This window comes from Phyllostomus discolor, chromosome 8 (assembly GCF_004126475.2).
Source record: "Phyllostomus discolor isolate MPI-MPIP mPhyDis1 chromosome 8, mPhyDis1.pri.v3, whole genome shotgun sequence".
In the NCBI taxonomy this organism is placed as follows: Eukaryota; Metazoa; Chordata; class Mammalia; order Chiroptera; family Phyllostomidae; genus Phyllostomus; species Phyllostomus discolor.
Window position 1 is genome coordinate 81,397,356 of NC_040910.2, and position 8,468 is coordinate 81,405,823.

Here is an 8,468-nt window from a genome sequence, read left to right on the forward strand (position 1 = left end):
AGAAAGAGAGAGAGTATATACACATATGTACTATATACACTGTGATATATGGAAGGTGGAATATATATATTATACACATGTGTGGGTGTATATATGTGTGTGCGTGTGCATACACACATATACAGGGGAAAAGAGACAGCTGCTGTGTAAAACATGAGCAGCTGATGAATGTACAGCAGTGATTTTCAAATTTGTTCATCTCCTTGCACATAAACTAATCACTAAAATTCTGCAGCACACCAAAAACGTATTTTTTGCTGATCTGACAAAAAAACAACCATATAATTTAGATTTATTCACACCAGATAGCTATTGTGTTAGCCGTTGTTATTTTTTAATTTGACAGTCTAAGGGAAAGAGGTCAGAGCCCCTGACTAAATAGTCAGGTAGTACATGCTTTGGGGGTTTATTCTTTTTTGGCTTCCAAACTTTTTAATAACATAAAATCTATTTATATCATCAATTTAACATAGCATCTTTGTATAACATGCAAAGGCAAGGCATGCGGAAGGAAAGATGCTGTCCTTGGTCTCTCTGGGACCATGGCATGGTGGATCCAGCTTAGACGGCGTTGCATGTTTTTAAATTTCTTTTGGCACATCAGGTGAAAATTGCTGATCTAGACGAAGTATAAATGGGTCTCTCTTGTCCTTCCTGTTCATGCGAACTTCCTATAAATTTGAAAGTGTTCAAATTTAAAACTTGGGGAGGGGGGATTTTTAATTTTTTTTTAAGTCTGTTTTTCTGCCCACACTGTGTGGCTCAGTGGATTGAGCACTGGCTTGTGAACTGAAAGGTCACTGGTTTGATTCCCGGTCAGGGCTCATGCCTGGGCTGTGGGCCAGGTCCCCAGAAAGGGGTGTGTGAGAGGCAACCACACACTGGTGTTTCTTTCCCTCTCTTTCTCCTTCCCTTCCCCTCTCTAAAAATATATACAATCTTTAAAAAAACACACACACATCCCCTTTTCACTACTAAAAATCAGTGTTTTCTCTACATGAATCAAAAATATTCCTGGGAGAGTTCCACCTTTGTGCACAATTTAGAAGAAATAAAAGCCTAGATAATACAAAAAGTCTCCAATGTTCACATTGATCATCACTCATTCTGGAAGGAAAGAAGGCAGCCAACGAGACAGCTCCACAGGATCCCAGGGCAGAGAGCTCTTCAACCCACGTGTCCGGTCTGCCTGGCCACAAACTGAAGCCTGCTGGAAAACTCACTTCCCCATCTCTGTGCCTTGTTTTTTTTTTTCCCTTTCAAATGAGGAAGTTGTACTAACTATTGAAGTTCAATGGAAGCAACAAGTATTTTTGAGCACCTCCAAGGTGCCAGGCTCTGTGCCAAGCCCTTGAAGTGGGCAGGAATGCGATGACAGGGTCCCTGCCGTCACTGATTACAGACTGCCTGAGGCAGACCTTGCGCAGGAGGGCAGGACAATGAGGTGAGTGTTCAGAAAGGGGAAGCTCGGGCTGCAGTGGAGTGCGTGGCACTAGGGTTTACCCTAACTGGGGGGAGAAGGGGGCCTCCTCCTTCTCCAGAAAGTGACATTGAAGTTGAAAGCTTAAAGCTGTTTAGAGGTGAGTCAAAAGGTTTAGGATGAGGAAAACACTCTAGACGGAGGCAAGAGTGTTTGAAGGCAAATGTGTGAAGACTCCAAGATGAGAAAGAGAACTGGAAGAAATCTGGCTGAACTGGTACAGAAATCAATCATCAAGGTCTCCGCTTAGGATTCTTGTTATCTTCAAATACTATGTAGAAAGACATTATTGGGTGTTCTCTCTTCATTTCAGTGGAGACCCAGAGGGTTGGGAGGGATTTTTTAAGAGATTCTTTGCTTTTTGTGGTATTTTCCTTTGGATCTCCCAATCAGAGGACAAGCAACGCCATTTGGTGTCATTTCTGAGTCTTCCCGACTGCTCAAATAGAGAAGTGGCTGCTTCCTCCTCTGGCTCCTAAAGCATCTTGGAAATGTTTCAACACTTCCAAGGTATATTAAAGGTCAGTTTACTTGTCTGCCTTTTTTTTTTTTTACCTCCTCTGAGCTCTGTTGGCTGTATTCTACTAAATTCTTAGGATGAGAAAATAAAGGCATAGTTCTGCCCTCAAGAAAGGGAAGTAAAACTACTTGAGAGAAACTGGGATTCTTAGGAGCTCCTCTGAGGGGCAGAGAACAGATACAAGAGATGGAGATTAAGTCCCAGTGGAATGGAGTGCCTGGTGGGGGCCTGGCTGGATTTCTGCCTTTGGGTGTCCAGAGGATTCCTCTGTACTCTTACACTAAATCCTCTTCTCCGTTCGACTTGTTAGCACAAGGAAGTTTCTGTTACTTGAGTCAGGACTGCCTCACAAAGCTCTCCAGAACAGGTATATCTATGCTGAACCCTAAAAAATGAGTAAAAGATACTTGGATTGGGGTGGGGGGAGAAAGAGAAAGAGGTATGTACCAAGGCCCATAGACAAGAGAGAACACAGCCTGTTCTGGAAACTTTATTTTATATATTTATTTTTAGAGAGGGGAAGGGAGGGAGAAAGAGAGGGAGAGAAACATCAATGTGTGGTTTTCTCTTGTGCGCCCCCCACTGGGGACCTGGCCCATAACCCAGGCTTGTGCCCTAGACTGGGAATCGAACTTGCAACCCTTTGATGCTCAAGCGGGCACTCAATCTATTGAGCCACACCTGCCAGGGCTGTTCTGGAAACTTTAAATAATTGAGTATGGCCAGAGTCCAGGTCGTTGGGGAAAGAAGGAGTAAGAACAGATGAGACTGGAGGGGGTCTGCTTCCCATAATGGTGGAGTAGCCAATTCAGAACGACCATTTCACAGATAATAGTTAGAAGCTCTGTACAGGCTACAGCAAAACAACTGAAGGCCCTGGAAAAGACCTAAGCAGGAAGAAACTAGAGAGAAGTTGCCACTAGAAAGCAAGGAGTGGCGTGGGGGAGGTTCTTATTTTTTTGGCTTTTCACAGGGGCCTGCCAGTTTATGAAGCTGTTGAAAAAGACAGAAAACAATTTAGTGGTCTCATGTTCTTTGCCGATGATTTGGGTTGAGTTTGACAAGTTACAATTATTTATTGTACTGTTAATTTCAACTCAAGATTTTCTTCAAACTATGGAAATGCTTCCAAAATACTCAATAATCAAAAACACAAGACAATGTGATTATGTGTTTTCTTATATCGCCCTGTGTATGAATGAGTTGATTTTGAAGCTCCAAGGAAAGGAATCGTTAATTTGTGACTCAGCTAAACTTTAAGAAGCCCTTATGTTGAGGCTTGTTCTCCCTCTTGGGAACACACCTACGCTTTTGTTCCCTCTCAGGTTTGCATCTCCTAAACTCTAAGGGACCCCGGGAGACTTACAACCAGGGGCACAATGGGCTACTGGCAGCTCATCCTGGGCTAAGCCCCAGACCCTGTCTCCAAGGCCCCCTTGCCTCCGACTTTGCAGTGAGCCAAAGCAGCCCCGCCTGAGCTCTCCCCTGTTGCTTCTTCTGTTCTAAGCCCTTCCTTGTTTCACTGTCCCCAGCTTTAACAAATGTACTCTCAAAAAAATAAAAAGGTATGTTAAAAAAACCATTTAATAATACAAATCAATAATAATAATTTTATATATTTTCTAACATGAATTAATGTGAAGAAAAAGTTAATTACTATACTCAACAACAATATATAAATTGGCCACAAAAGCTACAAGAAAATTGTGAAGAACACTTATTGATGTTAAAGTTGCTTTTAGCCCTGGCTGGTGTGGTTCAGTGGACTAAGTACCGGCCTGTGAACCAAAAGATCACCAATTCAGATTCCCAGTCAGGGCACAAGCCTGGGTTGTGGGCCAGGTCCCTGGCTGGGGGTTTGTGAGAGGCAACCACTCTCTCCCACAGTGATGTTTCTCTCCCTCTCTGTCTCCCTTCCTTCCCCCCTCTCTAAAAATAAATAAAATCTTATTTTAAAATGTTGCTTTTAAATTTAGGTACTATCCCTTTGAAATAATACTGAGTTCATACTAGAGTTAGTGAATTTATTCAACTTGAACAGACAGTTTCAAACCAATAAGTTTTTGCTGCAATGTTAAATCCATTTTTCCCAAAAGATGAAAAAGTTTTGTTAATGCAGTTGTGTTTAAAAGAAGATTAAGTTTGACAGTTGATTCAATTATAGGAAAACTTTTGGATGCGTACTCAATCCACTGAGCCACACCAGCCAGGACAATTATAGGAAAAATTTTAAGCATATTTGGAACAACTTGGGTATGTGAACCTACTTGTTCAACTATAAGATTTAGGAAATCTAATTGCAGACGAAGTATTTCCAATGAAAATTTAGCATCCAGATTGAGGTGTGTTGTAAGTGTAAAACATGCACTACATTTCAAAGACTCAGTAAAACTTTGATATAAATACCTAATTAAAATGTTTTATATTGATTGCATGTAGAAATGACAATAGTTGTGCCCTATCTGCTGTGGCTCAGTGGATTGAGTGCCAGCCTGCAAATCAAAGGGTTGCCTGCCTGTTTGATTCCCAGTCAGGGCACATGCCTGGGTTGCGGGCCAGTTCCCCAGTAGGGGGCATGAGAGGCAACCACATATTGATGTTTCTCTCCCTCTCTTTCTCCCTCCCTCCCCCTCTCTAAAAATAAATAAATAAAGTCTTTTAAAAAAACTGACAATATTTGGGTATGTTGGTTAAACACAATATATTTATAATATAAATTTATTTGTTTGTTTTTACTTTTTGAGATATGGGTACTAAAAATTTTTAATTTCATGTATGGTGCACATTACAGGATGGGGCAAAAGTAGGCTTACAGTTATGGATATGCAAAACTGAATTTATTCTTGTATTATTATTTATTACTTATTGTATTATGTTTCATATGAACAACTATAAACTTACTTTTGCTCCACCCTCTATATATCTGTAGGACAGCATTTGACTTCAGATTCCACTTTAAGAAGGTTGAAGAGAGAGAGAAAAATAAATCCAATATAAATAAAAGGAAAGAAATAGTAAAGCAGAATCAATGAAAGAGAAAACAGACAAATAATACAGAAAATGAACAAAGTCATAAGTGTATTTTTTTTAAGATCAATAAAAATGAGAAACTTCTAGCTAAACACAGAAGAGAGCGTGAGAGAGAGAGAGAGAGCACAACTGCTGACACGACTGAAGAGACTGGCAGCAGACCAGGCTTTGTCAACCACTCAAAGGTGTCTGGACTGATGACATGAAGCAAGGAAGTCCCATGAGCAGATCTGAACTGCAGAAAGGCAGTGCAGCGATGCAGAGCACAGGCAGAACACAGGCCAGCGAGGAGGCCATTGCAGTAAAGCCAGAACAGCACGGTGATGTGCGACTGCGGACCCATGTCTGAGGCAGCACGCCAGCTCTTCTTCCCCACCTGTCTTTCCCACACATCCTTCTCCTGTTTGGAAAAGAAAGGAACACCTCTCACTCATCCCAAATAGGGTTACAGAGTGTCTTACTCCGAGGCTTAAAAAGTAGTGCGATGTCAAAGAAAGAAACAAGTTGAAATACTAGTAAAAATTAAGCCTTGAAACAATTTTAGTTTTTACATTAAATAGTAAAAATGGACTCTCTGTACTGTTCTATAAAGTTTAATATTCAACGCATGTGTGGATTCATGTAATCTACCATAATCAAAATGAAGACCAGTTATAGCACCCCAAAACCTCCTTTGCATTCTTTGTAGACACAGCCATTCCCTGCCCCCTGGCAACCACTGACCTCTTCATCAGTACAGATTTATACTGTTGAGGATGTCATATAATGGAAATCATTTAGTATGTAATCTTCTGAGACTGGCTTCTTTCACTCTGTGTGTGATTGCTATTCATCCAAGTCATTGCATGTATCAATAATTCTTTCATTTCTTCTGCTGTGTAGTAATCCATTGTATGGATATACCATATTCGTTTATCCAGTGGAATAGTATTCACAGATGAAAAGGAAGGAATTATTGATACATGTGACAATATCCAAGATTGGGGTTGCTAGGTCATGTGGTGGGTATATGTTTAGCTTTATAACAAATGGCCAAACCGTTTTTCAGAGTGGCTGTACCGTTTCACATGTCCACAAGCAATGTATGAAGGTTCAGTTACTTTGCATCTTCACCAGCACTTGGTGTTGTCAGTATTTTTAACTTTAACAGTTTGAATAGGTGTACTGTGCTATTTCCATGGTTTTCATTTGCATTTCCCTAGTGGCTTTCATGTTGAATATCTTTCCATGTGCTTATCTACCAACCTTACATCTTCTTTGGAGAAGTGATGGTTTGTGTCATTGCTCATGTTTTTCATTGGATGGTATGTTTTCTTATTGTTGATTTTTGAGAGTTCTTTATGCACACTGGATACCAGTCTTTTGACAGACATAGGTGCAGGCATTGACATGGGATATGCAAATATTTTCCCCCAAACCTTTCATTCTCTTCACAGTGTCAATGAAGCCTTCTTTTTTAAAAAAAGGTTCTATTTATTTGTTTTTAGAAAGATGGGGAGGGAGAGTAACATCAATGTGAGAGAGAAACACCAATGGGTTGCCTCTCATACATGCCCCAGCTGGGGACTGAGCCCACAACCTAGGTGTGTACCCTGATCGGGAATTGAACTGGTGACCTTTGGCTTTGCAGAGCCATGCCCAACCAACTGAGCCACACCCAATCATCAGGGCCCAGTGAATCCTTCTTTAATGAAGGCATCAGGGTCAAGGTTTATTACATTCCTTTAATTTCTGCAGATTTTTATTGGTGACAATGTTTGGCATTAAAAGTCAGGTGTTTTGTTTGACTTATGGTTGGATGTTTTGAATTCATATATTATAAAGTGAAGTAGAAGAATGATGTACATTTAACAAGTCTTTCTTCCCCTGACAAGATATGCTTCATCTCTGAGAGAATCCAGTAAGAGCAAAGCAAAGAAAGTGCTGGTAGATGTTAAGGAAAGTTGCACCTTATTTCATTCAGTGCACAAACTCAAGGACCTTGTCCTCGCTCACCTAACAGCATTAGAACCCAGTGCCACAGGGATGTGTATTAACACACCTGTTTGAGCCTGGATGGTATAGCTCAGTGGGTTGGACATCAGCCCACAAAGCAAAAGGCTGCAGGTTCAATTCCCGGTCAGTGCATGTGCCTTGGTTGCAGGTCTGAGACAACTGATTGATGTTTCTCTTCCTCTTTTTCTCCCTCCCTTCTCTCTCTAAGAATAAATAAAATATTTTTTTTAAAAAACTTACTTGAATTTAACAATGATGTCAGACTCTATGACAGAATATGAGTCTGATTTGACAGACTGGTTTGACTGTGAGAACTGGTCTTGCCAATTAGGTTATGTGGCAAGTTTTTGCATAAATTAAATGAGTTAAATCTGTAGCCTTAGATTTTTATTTTTTTAAATAGATTTTATTTATAAAATCTATTAGATTTATTTTATTTTTATTAGATTAATCATTTATTTATAAAATCTATTAGATAAATCTATTAGATTTTATAAATAAATGATTAGAGAGAAGGGAAGGAAGGGAGAAAAAGAGGGAGAGAAACATGGATGTGCGAGAGAAACATAGTTTGGTTGCCTTCCGCATGCCCCCAACTGGAGACCTCGCCTGCAACCCAGGCATGTGCCTTGGCTGAGAATCAAACCAGTGACCTTTGGATTCACAGGCTGGCAATCAATCCACTGAGCCACACCAGCCAGGGCATGAGGAGTAGCTTCAATGTTCTCACACTACCCCCATCCCCCAAAGGTAGTTATGTGAGGTGATGGAGGTGTTTGCTAACCTTTGTGTGGTAATCATTTTGCAATACGTACGATATCAAATCATCATGATATACACCATAAGCTTACACAGTGTTATATGTCAATTACATCTCAAACCAGGGAACAAAAATTATTGTTTATCCACAGATTAATGCATTTGAAAAAAAACCAGCTCGTCCATGTCATAGAGCTATAATTCCAATAATATTTTTACTTTTTGTTTAGCAATTATTTATATACATTTACAATGTATTTCTGTTTTGATTAACACCTAATAATAATTGTAGTGATAATCTGATCTGAAAGAAAAATTTCACAAGAGGCTTTTTGTCATAAGTAAAACAGATTTAAAATTTCAATATGTTTACATATTTTTGCTTCCAAGAATTAATACAAAGTGATAAAAGTGATTAGAACATTATAAAAGGCTTCCATGCATATATTACCTTGGAATATAGTGCTGTGGAGAAAGAGCAATGGAAATACAGGCTCATGAAGGTGAAAGAATAATATGATTTCTGATGTAAATGAAAAACTTGTTCATGATTTTTATGGCGAGGGCTGACTACTCCTACCCTTCCTGCATGTTTTTGCCTAAAACTTTTAGGAGGTGTCCAAGAAAAAAGTTGGAAGATCACTGGTTCATCCACTTTCTGAAAAAGCACAGGTGTGTAATGGA

General features: G+C 39.8%; 1 long non-coding RNA gene across 1 annotated transcript; it reads left to right on the plus strand.

The window, feature by feature from the left end:
- Positions 1-918: 918 nt before the first annotated feature.
- On the plus strand, positions 919-2,001 carry LOC118502139. The gene is made up of 2 exons (XR_004904823.1): positions 919-1,444; positions 1,874-2,001. It is a non-coding gene; the product is annotated as an uncharacterized LOC118502139 (long non-coding RNA).
- The last annotated feature ends 6,467 nt before the right edge of the window (positions 2,002-8,468 follow it).